The following is a 20028-nucleotide window of genomic DNA, read 5'->3' on the forward strand; positions in this document are numbered from 1 at the left end:
GTGTCTTGACATAGGGTCCAAGTCTCCTGGGTCTTGTTTGTTGAGAAAATCACGTTTCGAAGGTTTCATTCCGTTTGGACTCCGTTTGGTATTCCTTTTCTTCGAAACCCTAAAACAGGCAAAAAACAACAATTCTGGGCTGGGCCTCCGGTTAATAGGTTAGTCCCAAAAATAATATAAAAGTGGATAATAAAGCCCAATAATGTCCAAAACAGTAGATAATGTAGCATGGAGCAATCAAAAATTATAGATACGTTGAGACGTATCAAGGTGCCAGATATCCGGGGCTCGGGCCGGATGTCCGGGCTGAAGTGGCCAAACTTCTGGTGCATTCTGTCATCGATGCCGGATTTCTGGGGGAGAGGCCGGTTGTCCAGGAGTTGGCGGGGCGCCGGATGTCCGGGCACACGGACCGGATGTACGGCCGCTGATGCCGTTGGCCATATGTTGTGACATCTCTTGCGCGGCTGCCCAGGCGCCGGATGTCCGACCTCTGGTCCAGATGTCCGGCCTCCATAGCTTTAGCAGCTCCGTCTTCTTCCGCCGTCGCTTCCAGGCTTCCCTCGCGGATGGTGTAGTTTTTCCTTGGCGCTTGCACTCCTCCTCGTCGTCCGTAGTGTTCCGAGAATACCTATGCATGCACATGAGTGGAGTGTCAAGTAGTATACCATCCTCGACGGTGTCAAAGGAGCACGAGTAAAGGAGATGATTCACCTTTGTGTATGTGAAGTAGATTTCACACGTGTCACTCGCCGAACGAACTCTTGACATGGTGATGTCCATAGGATGCTCTGCATCATTTGTCCTACTAGATTGATCTTTCTTGCAATGGGAGAAGTGCTTAGCTTTGGGTTCAATCTTGCAGTGTCCTTTCCCAGTGACAGCTGGGGCAGCAAGGCACGTATTGTATTGTTGCCATCGAGGATAAAAAGATGGGGTTTATATCATATTGCTTGAGTTTATCCCTCTACATAATGTCATCTTGCCTAATGCGTTACTCTGTTCTTATGAACTTAATACTCTAGATGCATGCTAGATAGCGGTCGATGTGTGGAGTACGTTTCGGTCTAATTGACACAGATGTGATGCCTATGTTCATGATCATGCCTAGATATTCTCATAACTATGCGCTTTTATATCGATTGCTCGACAGTAATTTGTTCACCCACCGTAATATATGCTATCATGAGAGAAGCCACAAGTGAAACCTATGGCCCCCGGGTCTACTTTACATCATATAAGTTTCCGATCTATAGTTCTAGTCTACTATTTATTTTGCAATCTTTATTTTCCAATCTATACAACAAAAATACCAAAAATATTTATCTTATAATTATCAGATCTCACTTTTGCAAGTGGCCGTGAAGGGATTGACAACCCCTTATCGCGTTGGTTGCAAGGTTCTTGATTGTTTGTGCAGGTACTAGGCGACTTGCGTGTAGTCTCCTACTGGATTGATACCTTGGTTCTGAAAAACCAAGGGAAATACTTACGCTACTTTGCCGCATCACCCTTTCCTTTTCAAGGGAAAACCAACGCATTCTCAAGAGGTAGGAAGAAGGATTTCTAGTGCCGTTGCCGGGGAGATCTACGCTCAAGTCAAGACATACCAAGTACCCATCACAAACTCTTCTCCCTCACATTACATTATTTTCCATTCGCCTATCATTTTCCTCTCCCCCACTTCACCTTTGCCATTTTTTTCCCTTTTTTGTTTGCCTCTTTTTGCTTGCTTCCTGTTTGCTTGTGTGTTGGATTGATTGTTTGTCATGATGGCTCAAGATAATACTAAATTATGTGACTGTGCCAATACCAACAACAATGATTTTATTAGCACTCCGATTGCTCATATTACCGATGCTAAATCTTGTGAAATTAATGCTGCTTTGTTGAATCTTGTCATGAAGGATGCCGCTACCCATCTAAACAACTTTGTTGATTTATGCGATATGCAAAAGAAGAAAGATGTGGATAATGATATTATTAAATTGAAGCTATTTCCGTTTTCACTTAGAGAACTTGCTAAAACTTGGTTTTCTTCTTTGCCTAAAAATAGTATTGATTCATGGAATAAGTGCAAAGATGCTTTTATCTCTAAGTATTTTCCTCCTGCTCAACTCAACCTTGATCATGAGCATGTTGCACAAGTTTGGGAGAGGATGAAATTAATGATACGTAATTGACCTACACATGGTTTGAATTTATGGACGATTATACAATTTTTTTATGCTGGATTGAATTTTGCTTCTAGAAATCTTTTAGATTCGGCCGTAGGAGGCACTTTTATGGAAATCACTTTAGGAGAAGCTACCAAACTCCTAGACAATATTATGTTTAATTATTCTCAATGGCACACCGAAAGATCCACTAGTAAAAAAGTTCATGCTATTGAAGAGATTAATGTTTTGAGTGGAAAGATGGATGAACATATGAAATTATTTGATAATAAGAGTGTTTCTTCTGATCCTAATGATATGCCTTTGTCCACTTTGATTGAGAATAATAATGAATCTATGGATGTGAATTTTGTTGGTAGGAACAATTTTTGTAACAACGCGTATAGAGGAAATTTTAATTCTAGGCCGTTTTCTAGTAATTCCTTTAATAGTTATGGTAATTCCTGCAACAACTCTTATGGAAATTTTAATAAGATGCCCTCTGATTTTGAGACTAGTGTTAAAGAATTTATGAATTCGCAAAAGAATTTCAATGCTTTGCTTGAAGAAAAATTGCCTAAGATTGATTAGTTGGTTAGGAACGTCGATAGAATTTCTCTTGATGTTGATTCTTTGAAACTTAGATCTATTCCACCTAAGCATGACATCAATGAGTCTCTCAAAGCCATGAGAATTTCCATTGATGACTGCAAAGAAAGAACCACTAGGATGCGTGCTAAAAAAGATTGCTTTGTGAAAGCGTGTTCTTCTAGTTTTCATGATAATAATGGTGATCTAAAAGTGATTGATGTGTTTCCTATTAAATCTTTGTTTTCCATTATGAATCTTGATAAATATGGGACTGAAGATGAGTCAAATTTAGTTAAAAGGCATCCCAATGATTCAGAGTTTTTAGATCTTGATGCTAAAATTAATAAAAGTGGGATTGAAGAGGTCAAAACTTTACATAGCAATGAACCCACTATTTTGGATTTCAAGGAATTTAATTATGATAATTTCTCTTTGATAGATTTTATTTCCTTGTTGCAATCCGTGTTAAATTCTCCTCATTCTTATGATCAAAATAAGGCCTTTACTAAACATATTGTTGATGCTTTAATGCAATCTTATGAAGAAAAGCTTGAACTAGAAGTTTCTATTCCTAGAAAAGTTTATGATGGGTGGGAACCTACCATTAAAATTAAGATCAAAGATCATGAATGCTATGCTTTATGTGATTTGGGTGCTAGTGTTTCCATGATTCCAAAAACTTTGTGTGATGTGTTAGGTTTCCGTGAATTTGATGATTGTTCTTTAAATTTGCACCTTGCGGATTCCACCATTAAGAAACCTATGGGAAGAATTAATGATGTTCTTATTGTTGCAAATAGGAATTATGTGCCCGTATATTTCATTGTTCTTGATATAGATTGCAATCCTACATGTCCTATTATTCTTGGTAGACCTTTCCTTAAAACGACTGGTGCAATTATTAACATGAAACAAGGAAATATTAGATTCCAATTTCCATTAAGGAAAGGCATGGAACACTTTACTAGAAAGAAAATTAAATTACCTAATGAATCTATTATGAGAGCCACTTATGGATTGCATACCAAAGATGACAATACTTAGATCTATTCTTGTTTTTATGCCTAGCTAGGGGCATTAAACGATAGCGCTTGTTGGGAGGCAACCCAATTTTATTTTTGTTCCTTGCTTTTTGTTCCTGTTTAGTAATAAATAATTCATCTATCCTCTGTTATGATTGTATTTTTTATGTTTTAATTAGTGTTTGTTCCAAGTAAAGCCTTTAGGATCTTCTTGGGTGATTGTTGTTTGATCTTGCTGAAAAAAACCCAGAAAGTATGCGCTCACGAGAATAGTTTTCATTTTTACCAGAGAGCGATAAAATACCAATTCCAACTGCAGTAGACCAATATACAAATTATTCAGGTCATCCTAATTTTTCAGAATTTTTGGACTTACAAAAGTATTCGAAACCTCGAGATTGCTGCAGACTGTTCTGTTTTTGACAGATTCTGTTTTTCGTGTGTTGTTTGCTTATTCTGATGAATCTATGGCTAGTATCGGGGGGGGGGGGGGGTATGAACCATAGATAAGTTGGAATATAGTAGGTTTAATACCAATATAAATAAAGAATGAGTTCATTACAGTACATTAAAGTGGTGGTTTGTTTTCTTATACTAACAGAGCTCATGAGATTTTCTGTTGAGTTTTGTGTTGTGAAGTTTTCAAGTTTTTGGGTAAAGATTTGATGGATTTTGGAACAAGTAGTGGAAATATCCTAATCTTGGGGATGCCCAAGGCACCCCAAGGTAAAATTCAAGGACAACCAAAAGCCTAAGGTTGGGGATGCCCCAGAAGGCATCCCCTCTTTCGTCTTCGTCTATCGGTAACTTTACTTGAGGCTATATTTTTATTCACCACATGATATGTGTTCTGCTTGGAGCGTCTTGTATGATTTGAGTCTTTGCTTTTTAGTTTAACACAATCATCCTTGCTGTACACACCTTTTGGTATAGACTCACATGAATCGGAATTTATTAGAATACTCTATGTGCTTCACTTATATCTTTTGAGCTAGATAATTTTGCTCTAGTGCTTCACTTATATGTTTTTAGAGCACATTCATGGTTTTATTTTATAAAAATTATTGATATCTCATGCTTCACTTGTATTATTTTGAGAGTCTTTTAGAACAACATGGTAATTTGCTTTGGCTATAAAATAAGTCCTAATATGATAGGCATCCAAGATGGGTATAATAAAAACTTCCATATAGAGTGCATTGAATACTATGAGAAGTTTGACACTTGATGATTGTTTTGAGATATGAAGATGGTGATATTAGAGTCATGCTAGTTAAGTAATTGTGAAATTGAGAAATACTTATGTTAACGTTTGCATGTCCCGTAGCATGCATGTATGGTAACCGTTGTGTGACAAATTTGAAGCATGCGGTGTTCTTTGATTGCCTTCCTTATGAGCGGCGGTAAGGGATGAGTGATGGTCTTTTCCTACCAATCTACCCCCCTAGGAGCATGTGCGTAGTGCTTGGTTTTAATGACTTGTAGATTTTTGCAATAAGTATGTGAGTTCTTTATGACTAATGTTGAGTCCATGGATTATACGCACTCTCACCCTTCCATCATTGCTAGCCTCTTCGGTACCGTGCATTGCCCTTTCTCACCTCGAGAGTTGGTGCAAACTTCGCCGGTGCATCCAAAACCCGTGATATGATACGCTCTTTCACACATAAACCTCCTTATATCTTCCTCAAAACAACCACCATACCTACCTATTATGGCATTTCCATAGCCATTCCGAGATATATTGCCATGTAACTTTCCACCGTTCCGTCTTTTTATGACATACTCCATCATTGTCATATTGCCTTTCATGATCATGTAGTTGACATCGTATTTGTGGCAAAGCCACTGCTCATAATTTTTATACATGTCACTCTTGAATCATTGCACATCTCGGTACACCACCGGAGGCATTCATATAGAGTCATATTTTGTTCTAGTATCGAGTTGTAAATAAATAGAAGTGTGATGATCATCATTATTAGAGCATTGTCCCGTGAGGAAATAAAAAAAGAGAGAGAAAGGCAAAATAAAAAAAAGAGAGAGAAAGGCAAAATAAAAAAAAGAGAGAGAAAGGCAAAAAAGAGAAGGCCCCAAAAAATGAGAGAAAAAGAGAGAAGGGGCAATGTTACTATCCTTTTTCCACACTTGTCCTTCAAAGTAGCACCATGATCTTCATGATAAAGAGTCTCTTATTTTGTCACTTTCATATACTAGTGGGAATTTTCATTATAGAACTTGTCTTGTATATTCCAACAATGGGCTTCCTCAAAATGCCCTAGGTCTTCGTGAGCAAGAAAGTTGGATGCACACCCACTTAGTTTCTTTTGTTGAGCTTTCATACATTTATAGCTCTAGTGCGTCCGTTGCATGGCAATCCCTACTCCTCGCATTGACATCAATTGATGGGCATGTCCATAGGCCATTGATTAGCCGCGTCAATGTGAGACTTTCTCCTTTTTTGTCTTCTCCACACAACCTCCATCATCATATTCTATTCGACCCATATTGCTATGTCCATGGCTCGCGCTCATGTATTGTGTGAAAGTTGAAAAAGATGGATGTGTGGCCACACAAGAAAGTATCGGATCCAGAGTGATGATATACGTGATAGAGTTGGGTTAGCACCGATTGAATAGAAGCTTATCGAACATCGTGTGAGATGGTTTGAGCATATACAGCGCATGCCTCCGAAAGCTCAAATGCATAGCGGATGGTTAAAGCATGCGGATGGTTAATCGCCTTGCCTCCTTTCATCCTTTTTAAAGCCTCCTTGACCTCAGACTCCTGGATTCACCGCACAAAACACATGCTGGTCTCATCAAAGGAGTCGTCCAGTTCAATGGTAGAACTCTCATTCTCCCCATTGAACAGCTTGTCAAAGTACTCCCGCCATCTATGCTTAATCTCCTCGTCCTTCACCAAGAGTTGGCCTGCTCCACCCTTGATGCATTTGACTTGGCCAATACCCCTCGTCTTCATCTCTCGGATCTTGGCCATCTTATAGATGTCCCTTTCTCCTTCCTTCATGCCTAATCATTGGTAGAGGTCCTCATATGCCCGACCCCTTGCTTCACCAACAGCTTGCTTTACAGCCTTATTCACCATCTTGTACTTCTCTATGTTGTCTACACTCCTATCCAGGTATAGGACTCTGAAGCAATCTTTCTTCTCTTTAATCGCCTTATGAACATCATCATTCCACCACCAGGTATCCTTATATTCGCTTCTCCTTCCCCTGGACACTCCAAACTCCTCTGAGGCCACCTTACGAATGCAAGTCGCCATCTTCATCCACACATTGTCCGCATCCCCTCCTTCCTACCAAGGGCCCTCCTTAATGACCCTCTCCTTGAATGCCTGAGCTACCTCCCCCTTGAGCTTCCACCACTTCATCGGTCGAGTTGAGCAGGTGGTGCCATTGATCTACAACAAAAAAATATGCAATCACTAAGCAATGTGTTTATGTAGAGTAATTCAAGCCTTAAACGGAAATACTCCCACTGAAGTTGGCATCCCTCCACAAACTCTCAGTGATTCAGGATCCAACTAGCGCATGCGACTAGAGCCTTAGCATCATTGCTAGCCAACATACCTATGCAGTAAGCAACTCCTTGCTAATCGTATCTCTATAAGCCTCCTATCGGTCGAGTAGATATCTTATACCCCAGCTCCCAACCTTCTTTGCCACAAGGCCCAAAACCATTTTGATAGCCTTGTCAAGTTAACCAGATGCAGTGCATGTCCGTGTCCGACACGAACCCTTTAGTTCAAGGACACCTAGTAGCACCCCAATTTTATGAGCCCACTACTAGACGTACTTGACACATGTAGGTGCAACATCGAGGATGGAAATCCGCTTGATATTAACGAGGGATCTTTCTACCATATTGATATACATAGAAAACAAGAAGCATAACAATCACAAATAAACATATATTGTGATATAGTATGGCTCCTTCATGGATGTTCTTCCATGTTAGCTCTGACTCCGTTGACCATCTAGGAACTCCATCTTGTTTGTCACGCCGGGACACCGAGCCACCAGCTTGATCTCTATCATCCAACTACTATAACTAGTAATGAATTTTACAGAGAATCACAGGTCGACACGTGAGTCGTTATACATTATAATTACATCACTTTGGCTCCTGCCGGTTGACAAACATGACACGCAGGCCATGTAAAATTTACACACATGCATCACATACACATGAGCCATACTATTCACATCAAACCAGCAAAACAAAGTTATGCACAGAATCACATTCTACCGGTTTGAGTGATCGTGTATGAAATACAAGGCGCTACGCACACGGCGGTCCCCGATGGCGGATTCCGACCGGTAGGGGTAGGTCGTGTTACTACCTCATAGATTCCGATTACCATAAAACATAGCCACATCGATCCCCATGTGTAGTTGATCTCATCAACCGTGCACATAGCCAATCTCATAATGACCCTCTCCTTGAATGCCTGAGCTACCTCCCCCTTGAGCTTCCACCACTTCATTCTAGTGACTTTGGAACACTTATCCCGCTGGACACGAATCCGAAAGCGGAAGTCAGCAACCGCCAGCTTATCCTGGGGTACAACACTCTCTCTAGGTATCACCTTACAGTCTAGGCACGCATGCCTATCTTCTCTTCTCGAGAGGATGAAATCCATCTGGCTAGAGTGTTGGCCACTACTAAAAGTCGCCAGATGTGATTCTCTCTTTCTAAAGAGGGTGTTAGTTACAATCATGTTGTAGGCTAGAGAAAATCTTAAGACATATTCTCCTTCTTGATTCCTGATGCCATAGCCAAAGCCCCCATGCGCCCCTTCAAAACCTGTGTTAGATATACCCATGTGGCCATTGAGGTCTCCTCCTATGAAGAGCTTCTCACCAATCGGTACACTCCTAACCATGTCTTCCAGGCCTTCCCAGAACTCCCACTTGGTGTTCTCATTGTGGCCTACTTGCGGGGCATATGCGCTGATAACATTGAGAACCAAGTACTCAACTACCAGCTTGACCAGGATAATCCGGTCCCCACGTCTCTTGACGTCTACCACTCCATACTTGAGGCTCTTGTTGATCAAGATGCCTACGCCATTTCTGTTTGCAGCCGTCCCCGTGTACCACAGCTTGAAGCCGGTATCCTCCACTCCTTCGCCTTCTGTCCTCTCCATTTGATTTCTTGGACGCAAAGGATATCAACACCTCTCCTCACCGCAGCATCAACTAGCTCCTGAAGCTTCCCTGTCAGAGATCCTACGTTCCAGCAACCTAAGCAAACCCTCCTAGGCTCGGCTAGCTTCCTTACCCTTCGCACTCATCGAGTCAAATGTGAAGACCCTTGCTCATTTTCCACTACATCCGGGCACCGATGTAGCACGCCACTAAGGATGCGATGACCCGATCCTCGTAAATTTGCCACCGTATCTGGATCAAGATACGACATGCCACCTGGGGGATAACAGCCCGGCCCTTGCCCATTTTCTACCACACCCGAGTTCCGATGTGGCGCGTCGCTGAGAGGGTTATGCCCCAACGAAAATCTTTTGGCTTTCATCTCCATAAGAGTGGCTGAGTTTTTACGTTGGCTCGCCAAGCCTATCGAAACCCTCCTCCTTTACCCGGGCTTGAGACTAGCTATGTTGAGCAAGCCATTGAGAATAAATGGATCTTCAGGAAGAAGACGGACACTGATGGTAATATTACTGTCTATAAAGCTCGACTTGTCGCAAAAGGTTTTCGACAAATTCAAGGGGTTGACTATGATGAGACTCTCTCACCCGTAGCGATGCTTAAGTCTGTCTGAATTGTGTTAGCAATTGCCAGATTTTATGATTATGAAATCTGGCAAATGGACGTCAAAACAACATTCCTTAATGGATTTATTAAGGAAGAGTTGTATATGATGCAACCAAAAGGTTTTGTTGATGCTAAAGGTGCTAACAAAGTGTGCAAGCTCTAGCGATCCATTTATGGAGTGGTGCAAGCATCCCGGAGTTGGAATATATGCTTTGATGATGTGATCAAAGCATATGGTTTTATACAGACTTACGGAGAAGCTTGTATTTACAAGAAAGTGAGTGGGAGCTCTGTAGCATTTCTGGTGTTATATGTGGATGACATATTACTGATTGGAAATGATGCAGAATTTCTGGATAGCATAAAAGGATACTTGAATAAGATTTTTCCAATGAAAGACCTCGTTGAAGCTGCTTATATATTGGGCATCAAGATCTATAGAGATAGATTGAGACACTTAATAGGACTTTCACAAAGCACATACCTTGAAGAAGTTCTGAAGAAGTTCAAAATGAACTAGTCAAAGAAAGGGTTCTTGCCAGTGTTGCAAGGTGTGAAATTTAGTCAGACTCAAAGTCCGACCATGGCAGAAGATAGAGAGAAAATGAAAGTTATTCCCTATGCCTCAGCCATAGGTTCTATTATGTATGCCATGTTGTGTACCAGACCTGATGTGTGCCTTGCCATAAGTTTGGCAGGGAGGTACCAAAGTAATCCAAGAGTGGATCACTGGACTGCAGTCAAGAATACCCCGAAGTACTTGAAAAGGACCAAGGATATGTTTCTCTTTATGGAGGTGACGAAGAGTTGTCGTAAATGGTTACATTGATGCTAGCTTGATACAGATCCGGATGACTCTAAGTCACAAACCAGATACATATTTATATCGAATGGTGGAGTTGTGAGTTGGTGTAGTTCCAAGCAGAGCATCGTGGCGGGATCTATGTGTGAAGAGGAGTACATAGCTGCTTCGGAAGCAGCACATGAAGGAGTCTGCATGAAGGAGTTCATATCTGATCTGGGTGTAATACCCAGTGCATTGGTTCAAATGACAATCTTTTGTGATAACACTGGAGCAATTGCCTTGGCGAAGGAATCTAGGTTTCACAAGAGTTCCAAACGCATCAAGAGGCACTTCAACTCCATTCGTGAAAAGGTCAAGGATGGACACATAGAAATTTGCAAAACACATACAGATCTGAATGTAGCAAACCCATTGACTAAACCTCTTCCGTGGGCAAAACATGATCAGCACCAAGACTCCATGGGTGTTAGATTTATTACTATGTAATCTAGATTATTGACTCTAGTGCAAGTGGGAGACTGTTGGAAATATGCCCTAGAGGCAACAATAAAGTGGTTATTCTTATATTTCCTTAATCATGATAAAGGTTTATTATTCATGCTAGAATTGTATTGACCGGAAACTTAAATACATGTGTGGATACATAAACAAATACCGTGTCCCTTGTAAGCCTCTACTAGACTAGATCATTGATCAAGAGATGGTTAAGGTTTCCTAACCATAGACATGTGTTGTCACTTGATAACGGGATCACATCATTAGGAGAATGATGTGATGGACTAGACCCATCCGTTATCGTAGCATATGATCGTCCAGTTTATTGCTACCACTTTCTTAATGTCAAATACATATTCCTTCGACCATGAGATCATGCAACTCTTGGATAGCGGAGGAATACCTTGTGTGCTATCAAATGTCACAACATAACTGGGTGATCATAAAGATGCTCTACAGGTATCTCTGAAGGTGTCTATTGAGTTGGCATGGATCGAGATTGGGATTTGTCACTCCGTGTATTGGAGAGGTATCTCTAGGCCCTCTTGGCAATACAACATCACAAGAAGCTTGCAAGAAAAATGACTAAGGAGTTAGTTACGAGATGATGTATTACAGAATGAGTAAAGAGACTAGCTAGTAATGAGATTGAACTAGGTATGGAGATATCGACAATCGAATCTTGGGCAAGTAACATACCAACAGACAAAGGGAATTACGTATGTTGTCATAAAGGTTCAAACGGTAAAGATCTTCGTAGAATATGTAGGAACCAATATGGGCATCTAGGTCCCACTATTGGTTATTACCGGAGACGCGTCTCAGTCATGTCTACATCATTCTCGAACCCGTAAGGTCCGCACGCTTAACTTTCGTTGACGATATATTATTATATGAGTTGGTGACCGGATGTTGTTCGAAGTCCACATAAATGACGAGGAGCTCTGGAATGGTCCGGAGGTAAAGATTGATATATATATATATATATATATGACGATGATATTTGGTCGCCGGAAAGGTTTGGGGATGTACCGGGTAATCATCGGATCACCAGAAGGGGATCCGGGAGGCCCCGAGAGTTTATTAGGCCAAATGGGCCAACGAGGGAGTGCACACCAGCCCACATGGGGCTGGTGCACCTCCACCTCATGGCACGGCCCTAGGGAAGGAAAGGGAGAGGGCTGGCCCCTCTTACCTTTTCTCGCACATGAGAAAAAAGGGAAGGGGGGCGCCATCGGTCCTGCCTTCTCCCAAGAGCTAGAAAAGTTAGGGGGGGCATAGGGCAGGCGCCCAAGGGGGCCAGCGACCACCCTTGGGGCGCACCCTAGGTACCTCCCCTCCCCCACCTATATATACATGAGAGGGAGGGGGCGCCACACACCCCACGACAATCCCCAAGCCGTGTGGGCCGCCCCTCTCCCCGGTTTCATCCTCCGTCAAGTTTTCCGCAGTGCACGGCGAAGCCTAGCGGGTATAAGTTCACAACCACCGTCATCACAATGTCGTGCTTCCGGAACTCATCTACTACTTTGCCTCTCTTGCTAGATCGAGAAGGCGAGGAGGTCATCGAGCTGAACGTGTGCTGAACGCGGAGGTGCCGTACGTTCAGTACTTGATCGGGACAGATCGTGAACGTGTACGACTACATCAACCGCGTTGATAAATGCTTCCGCTTAATATTCTATGAAGGTACGTAGACATACTCTCCCCTCTCGTAGCTATGCATCTCCATGGATAGACCTTGTGTGTGCGTAGAGTTTTTTTGTCTTCCATGCAACGTCCCCCAATAGTTGCAAATCAGGCTCCATACAAGCTAGCATTAGACAGTTGATCTCTGTTGATTCATCAACGAGTTTCTAGTAGGCATTCTTGGTTGTGGCAATAGCATTATTGGCAGGTTCCTAAGGAAGTGGATCCTCTAGAACATGTTCCTTTTTATCGTGTTTGAGAACAATTCTGAAATTTCTATACTGGGTGGTAAAGTTTGTTCCATTCAGTTTATGCTTTTCCAGAATTGATTTCAATGCAAAGTTGAGTTGAGCAAGTGGTGCCATTGATCTACAACAAAAAAATATGCAATCACTAAGCAATGTGTTTATGTAGAGTAATTCAAGCCTTAAACGGAAATACTCCCACTGAAGTTGGCATCCCTCCACAAACTCTCAGTGATTCAGGATCCAACTAGCGCATGCGACTAGAGCCTTAGCATCATTGCTAGCCAACATACCTATGCAGTAAGCAACTCCTTGCTAATCGTATCTCTATAAGCCTCCTATCGGTCGAGTAGATATCTTATACCCCAGCTCCCAACCTTCTTTGCCACAAGGCCCAAAACCATTTTGATAGCCTTGTCAAGTTAACCAGATGCAGTGCATGTCCGTGTCCGACACGAACCCTTTAGTTCAAGGACACCTAGTAGCACCCCAATTTTATGAGCCCACTACTAGACGTACTTGACACATGTAGGTGCAACATCGAGGATGGAAATCCGCTTGATATTAACGAGGGATCTTTCTACCATATTGATATACATAGAAAACAAGAAGCATAACAATCACAAATAAACATATATTGTGATATAGTATGGCTCCTTCATGGATGTTCTTCCATGTTAGCTCTGACTCCGTTGACCATCTAGGAACTCCATCTTGTTTGTCACGCCGGGACACCGAGCCACCAGCTTGATCTCTATCATCCAACTACTATAACTAGTAATGAATTTTACAGAGAATCACAGGTCGACACGTGAGTCGTTATACATTATAATTACATCACTTTGGCTCCTGCCGGTTGACAAACATGACACGCAGGCCATGTAAAATTTACACACATGCATCACATACACATGAGCCATACTATTCACATCAAACCAGCAAAACAAAGTTATGCACAGAATCACATTCTACCGGTTTGAGTGATCGTGTACGAAATACAAGGCGCTACGCACACGGCGGTCCCCGATGGCGGATTCCGACCGGTAGGGGTAGGTCGTGTTACTACCTCATAGATTCCGATTACCATAAAACATAGCCACATCCATCCCCATGTGTAGTTGATCTCATCAACCGTGCACATAGCCGATCTCATAAACGACAACAAATCTCATCTGCCGCCTCCACATATCTAATATGCATATGATCTGAATCCAAATCCTATAGCAGAGGCTCTGATACCACTGTTGGGATCTATGGTAGGGTGTGCCGACTGCAAATTAAAAAAATCCTACGTGCAGATCAACCAAGAACATGCTATGGGAGATAGATCACAGATCGTTACCACTAGACGCGTAGTGCCGTGCAGCGACAGAAGAGTTGGGGCAGCGTGTCTGTGTAGTTCGTCTCCTCGTCGTCCGATCTCCCTCGAACAACTGGTCGTCGGATCCTGCTTACCGGTGCAAGTGCACCGTTGCACCGCCTCTAACGGTATCCACGCATGTAGGAGGAACACCATGCGGTGGATTGCTAGGTCTGATCACACAGTCGGCGGCGAGTGGAGGTGGCTATTTGCAACACATGCAAAACCTAATGACAGCGCCGAAGCTATCAATCGAATGAGTGTGCCACACCCTCACTATATATAGGCATCCATCACGGGCTCAACACTTGGGCCTCGCATGGATCCTAAAGCCCAAAGTCTGTTTGGCCTGGATCTAAGTCCGAGTAGGATCACATCCGACTCATAGGGTTGTGTCCAGCCTCACAGGTTCCTTCCCTTAAGCGCGTGACCCCTTAGGTTCTCCTTCACTTGGCCGCGAGTCAGATCACATCTGACTCGTTTAGTCGGTAGCGGCCTCTAGTAAAGTGTGCCGACTCCAAGTGTCTGATGAGGCTGGCTAGGCGAACCTGTACAACATGTCACACTTCTATTGGCTTTGCCACACGATATATGTTGTCAGGCTCAAGGCAAGTCTATCATCCTTGTGCTAGCCTGACCTCTTTCTTGTTCAAGTGATGTTGACCACAAACCGGATTATCTCATAATCCATGTTGCATGGCCATGCTTATCTTGGTCGGATCACACGAGGGCCCCAGAGTATATCTCTCCTGGCCGGAGGGGCAAATCCTATCTTGCTCGACCATGTCTCACAACATGGGTCTGGACAAGCCTGAAACCTAGCTTTGTAACTACCCAGTCATAGAGTAGCATTTGGTCGGCCTAAAGCAAGTATGTCACCATCCCGAGTGCTTGTGCCAGTTCAAGTCTTCGGACATAGAATGTATGTTGTACTAGAGACTCACAGATGACATATTGCTGCGTCTCATAGTTGGGTCTGTCTAACTCGAACCTTATCTGGACTCGGATCCGACCATGTCGAATCCGACCAGATCCTTCCAAGCCCATATTATTCGGTTAGCATCTAATGCTCCATGGCTAGTGAGACCGAGCCATCCACCATGTCATATGCTAGTCTAGTTGGCTGCGCATCCACACAACCCTTTCGACTAGGGACCTTTTAGGACAGTCATCATACAATGCATAGTCCCACAAACAAGTCACGTACTTGCTGATACACATTATTGATAATGTCTAAGGACTATTTTTATTCATAAACACATAGGAAATATCATCATACATGATTGCCTCTAGGGCATATCTCCAACATCATCTGCCACTATGATGGTTCACATAGGAAAATTGTGGTTCCGTTCACGACATGCAGTTTAGGTTTTAATCTGGTGCTATGCAAGTTCGTTTAGGAGATCAAGTTTTTGAGTGACATGCTACTATAAATTTCTGTTGCATGTTTAGATCTAATAATTGTCCAATCAGCCATTAAGAAGACACTATTGATCTCAATTTCATTATGCTGAAACTATTGCCTTATGTCACCATTTTTTTACTATGGGTTAATTAACAATGATATAATATTGAACACATAGAGCACCAATCCGTATGGATTGTGGAAGTGTTTGGATTATCCCAGCAGTGGATTGAATACTTCTAAACATAATTAAAGAGTAAGGCATGTATACATTTCTAAGTTTAATTCCTTCTTGCACATTGTGTGATGTCAAGTTCCGGACATAGTCATATGATTTACCGTTCTAGGTTGTAGTGTTGGCACGAAGAATCATAATAGGAATTTAACGAATATTGTGCCTTACTATCAAGATGAATAACAGTCGACTTAGATAGTGTTTGATTATGTTTCTCGTAAAGCTAGCTGACCAACATCTGAACTACTCTAACTGCTGTGCACAAGTCCAAATATAAGGATCTAAAACACCATGTGGAAATCCGAGAGGTCTTCTCCTATACTGCGAGACCCTGTTAGGAACATGATGATTTCGTGAATCAGCAACTATGCTGTTTCAAGTGAATTTCATCAACTACATTGTTTCCAGTGAAATTCGGCAACAACTACATTGTTTCCTATCATCTAGGCGTAGAAAGGCTTTGATATTCTTTTCAGTATAATTTAGATTTTTAGGGAGCAATTCAAGCCAGACATTGCCGAAGTAAAGAACTTGATTACAAGGTACAATCATGACTATCAATGCCTAGATTTTTTTGTACTTGAATAACACAAAGGGTGCAATATGTAGGTTCAAGAGCTCCTATGATTTCTTCCACCAAATAAGACTTTCATCCTAGATTTTCTTTCAAGATAACAATAAAGCCTTGGAGCATCCCTGTCCATGGAACAATGCTGGAGTGAAAAAGTGCAACAGTCTTGCATTTCTCAATGCCCCTAGCTTTATTTTCATTGTTCTCATAATTCAGTGTGGTATTTAGAAATTCTGAACCATTTTTCGATGATGTTGCGTATTTTACAACCCAATATAATCTCCTTTTAGACTGAATCTGATCATTGATTTATATGCTTGTGGATGTCCCATGTGAAGAAGTAGAGCTTATTTTGTGGATGGATGCATTGGTTTATGTTACCACCATTTAGATTTGTTCTTTACTAGGAAAATGTATTCGGTATTTTTTCTTTCAGTTTTAATGTAATCAAAATATTATTCTGCCCATGGTGTTTCACACCTATGTTTTGTAATATTAGTCAAGACGTGCATTTGCACGTGCATGCTTACTAGCATAGGAAAGAGAAACAACGTAGATCTTGTGCGTTAGTTTTATAGGTAAGATTTAGTTTTCCTTTCTTCTTATACACAGACCAGGCTGGCTTGTGTTTCTGCCATATAAAAGGCAAAGGCTTTGTCACGACCGGGTTTTCCGGGTATAAATTTCCAGAAAAAGACCGTCGTGCTCATCAGCCCCAGGATTACTGTTAGCTGATGAGGCTCCAACTTGATACAGAAATTCCAAGCAAAATACAAAATATGTGGTACAAGACCATTCTGGCCTGTGAGTACAACAATTGGGTTTCTAGTGGTCGATGGCGGAAGCGGTTTGTGAGACATCAGTGTCTATGGGACTCCATTTCCCACAGGAACAGCTGACCAGGTTAACTCCTATCTTCGCGAGGCTGCTATCACCATTGCTTAGGTCCCGAGGCTGGCATCGCCACGCTCCTCTCCATGCAAGCAATCTGGCCAAGACAATAGCCAGGGACAAGCCAGTGAGTACTTTGAATGTACTCGCAAACATTAAGAACACAGGTATAATATAATTGATAATCATGCACTGAAAAAATTCTATGATCACATCGTCAGTCATAAATAAAACATCTTTTATGCATGCAAGCAGGTTGTTTATATGCAACATGAATAAGCAGTAATGGAGTGGGAATAAAATGCCGCAGTCGGGCGTCTGAGCGACACCACATAAAGGGCTTTAAAAGAAATGCCACAGTCGGGCGTCTGAGCGACACCACATAAAGGGCTTTAAAAGAAATGCCACAGTCGGGCGTCTGAGCGACACCACATAAAGGGCTTTAAAAGAAATGCCACAGTCGGTCGTCTGAGCGACACCACATAAAGGGCTTATAAAATAAATAAATAACAAGCAATGCCATAGTCGGGCGTCTCAGCGACACCACATAAAGGGCTTATAAAATAAATAATCACAATGAATATCCAGGAGGTAGAACCGTCCCAGGGATACTCAATAATACAAATAATGGAACGGGTTAGTCCATCACAAAATAATAATCATGGTCCTCACAAGTAACCAGTCGGTATCCAAGTTTGGTTTAACAATATCTCCTCCGAAGACCGACACTAAGACCAACCCTTGACCCATCCCAGACTGTAATCCTTAACCATGGACACGGCTATTCGGATAGGTTTAATCTCTGCAGAGGGTGTACTCTTTACCCACGAGTAACGGATTCCTTTAGTCCATCGGGACTAATTCCGTCCACGGCCTTTTAGTTGAAAACACGCCTAACTTGCACACACCAGCTTAACTCATCGGTGTCTGGAATCACCCACGACACTTGTTAAGCAAAACTCTAAGTGGGGAGGCTACAACCTCGCGTAGCATGGGATCAAATTTATATCGCGCGCTCTAAGGGGTGGCCTCCCCTCTCGGTCCCAACCGGAAACACCCATGCCCCCGGACCAGGTGGCCTGCCTACCAGCTACAACCAGTATCTTCCACCATGGCCTCTCTGTACGGTGTGTGCTTGAAAGGGGTTGACGACTTACTGAACCAAACCTTACCTGCGGCAGGGACAAGTGGTAGTACATAGCAAGTATGGGGGTTACTGGAACAAGACTCGATCTACGATCGACTCAGGAGGTTTATAAATTCCCTGCATGACATGTATAACAAAAATATTTCAACCAACAAAATCATCACCCATTGTACCTTACCATGCCATACCGGACATAACCGTCTCGACGGAGACCGGCGACAAGCTCACGCCTACCCAAGGCAGAGGCTTTCCCGGATTTCCTTTCCGGCATGCATGCAAGGCACATGAGAATGATTTCCATCACAAGTGTATTCATTTCCAACAGCAACGAATTCAATAATATGCATTTATGCAACTGATCGTATCACCACATAAAATAACGAGTTCTCCGAAATAGGGTGGTGTTATAATTGTGTCAAACAATGCATGCAAAATATTATGCCAGGGTTCAGAATGCTTGCCTTTAAGTTGTGGAGGGGTGAGGTGCTCTCCAAAACTTTTGAAAGTTTCTTCTCTCTCTCCCAAATCCTATTTTAAAATATATTGAATTAACACACATTTCAAAAACAGTACAAAAAAGTTGTTTGGAAAATTTTCAAATAAATCTTAAAATAAACTAGACAAAATTTGAGGAAGGTAGGAAAAAGAATCAACTCATTTGGAGTTATAATTAAAAGTTATAGCCAGTCAAAGATTTGGTCAAAATCTATTTTGAATAAAAATCAGAAAAAGAAAACGGTTCAACGAGATTACGCTTTCGGGCAGAGAAAACGTACTACGGGTTTTACGCCTCCACTTATCCAGCATGGGCCGCGCGGGGAATCACTGACAGTGGGTCCAGGGGGCCCACCAGTCAGGTTTGACTAGTCCACACTCCCCCCTCTTCTCTGCCCGAGCAGAGGCGGGACATTCGGCGATCGTCACCGATGAACGGCGGTTCTTCGCGGGCATCTGAATGCAGGGATGGATCCGCCACTCCTAGGCGGTCCTCCCGGTGGTTGTAGGGTCGTCGGGGGTGGAGGGAACTTCCGGCGGCGAGCTTCTCGGCGGAGGTGGCCTCGGGAGCAAAGTGCTTTTTGGGGCTGCGGTGGCTCCCGATCAAAATCGAGCAGGGGGAAGTGTTCGCGGGAGGAAGAGAAGGCTCCTGGTGGAGAGAGTGGAGAGGGGGAGGTACTAGAGGTGCCGGAATGGCCGGGGCGGTGGCGGCGGCAGGAGTTGCCGGAGACGGGGAAGAAAACCTCCCTGGGTCGAATGCGAGCTAGGGGAGCGCCATTGGGGTGGCCTGAGGTCGCCTGAGTGCTCGGACGAGCTCGGGGGCCTCCTTTTATAGCGCGACGAGGTCGGTTCCGCGGCGGTGGATGAGGATGCCGGCGACCGACATTCTGTAGCTTGCAGGGCGACGTGGCGGGGCTGGGGATGGCGGCAGGAGCTAGCGGACGAGCGGGCACTGTTCCAGGGGCGAGCTGGCGAGCGGGAGAGGCTCGGGCGGCGCCAACCTGAGCAGGGGCTGTCGGGCGGCCGTGGCGGCTAGCTCCTGGCTTGCCGGAGCCGTGGCGAGGGGCTCTTGGCGCGTTGCGGTGAGAAGGGGAGCGTGTGGCGTGGTGCTACAGAGC

Source organism: Triticum urartu, chromosome 4A (genome assembly GCF_056163025.1).
Source record: "Triticum urartu cultivar PI428250 chromosome 4A, HENAU_Tu73, whole genome shotgun sequence".
Lineage (NCBI taxonomy): Eukaryota > Viridiplantae > Streptophyta > Magnoliopsida > Poales > Poaceae > Triticum > Triticum urartu.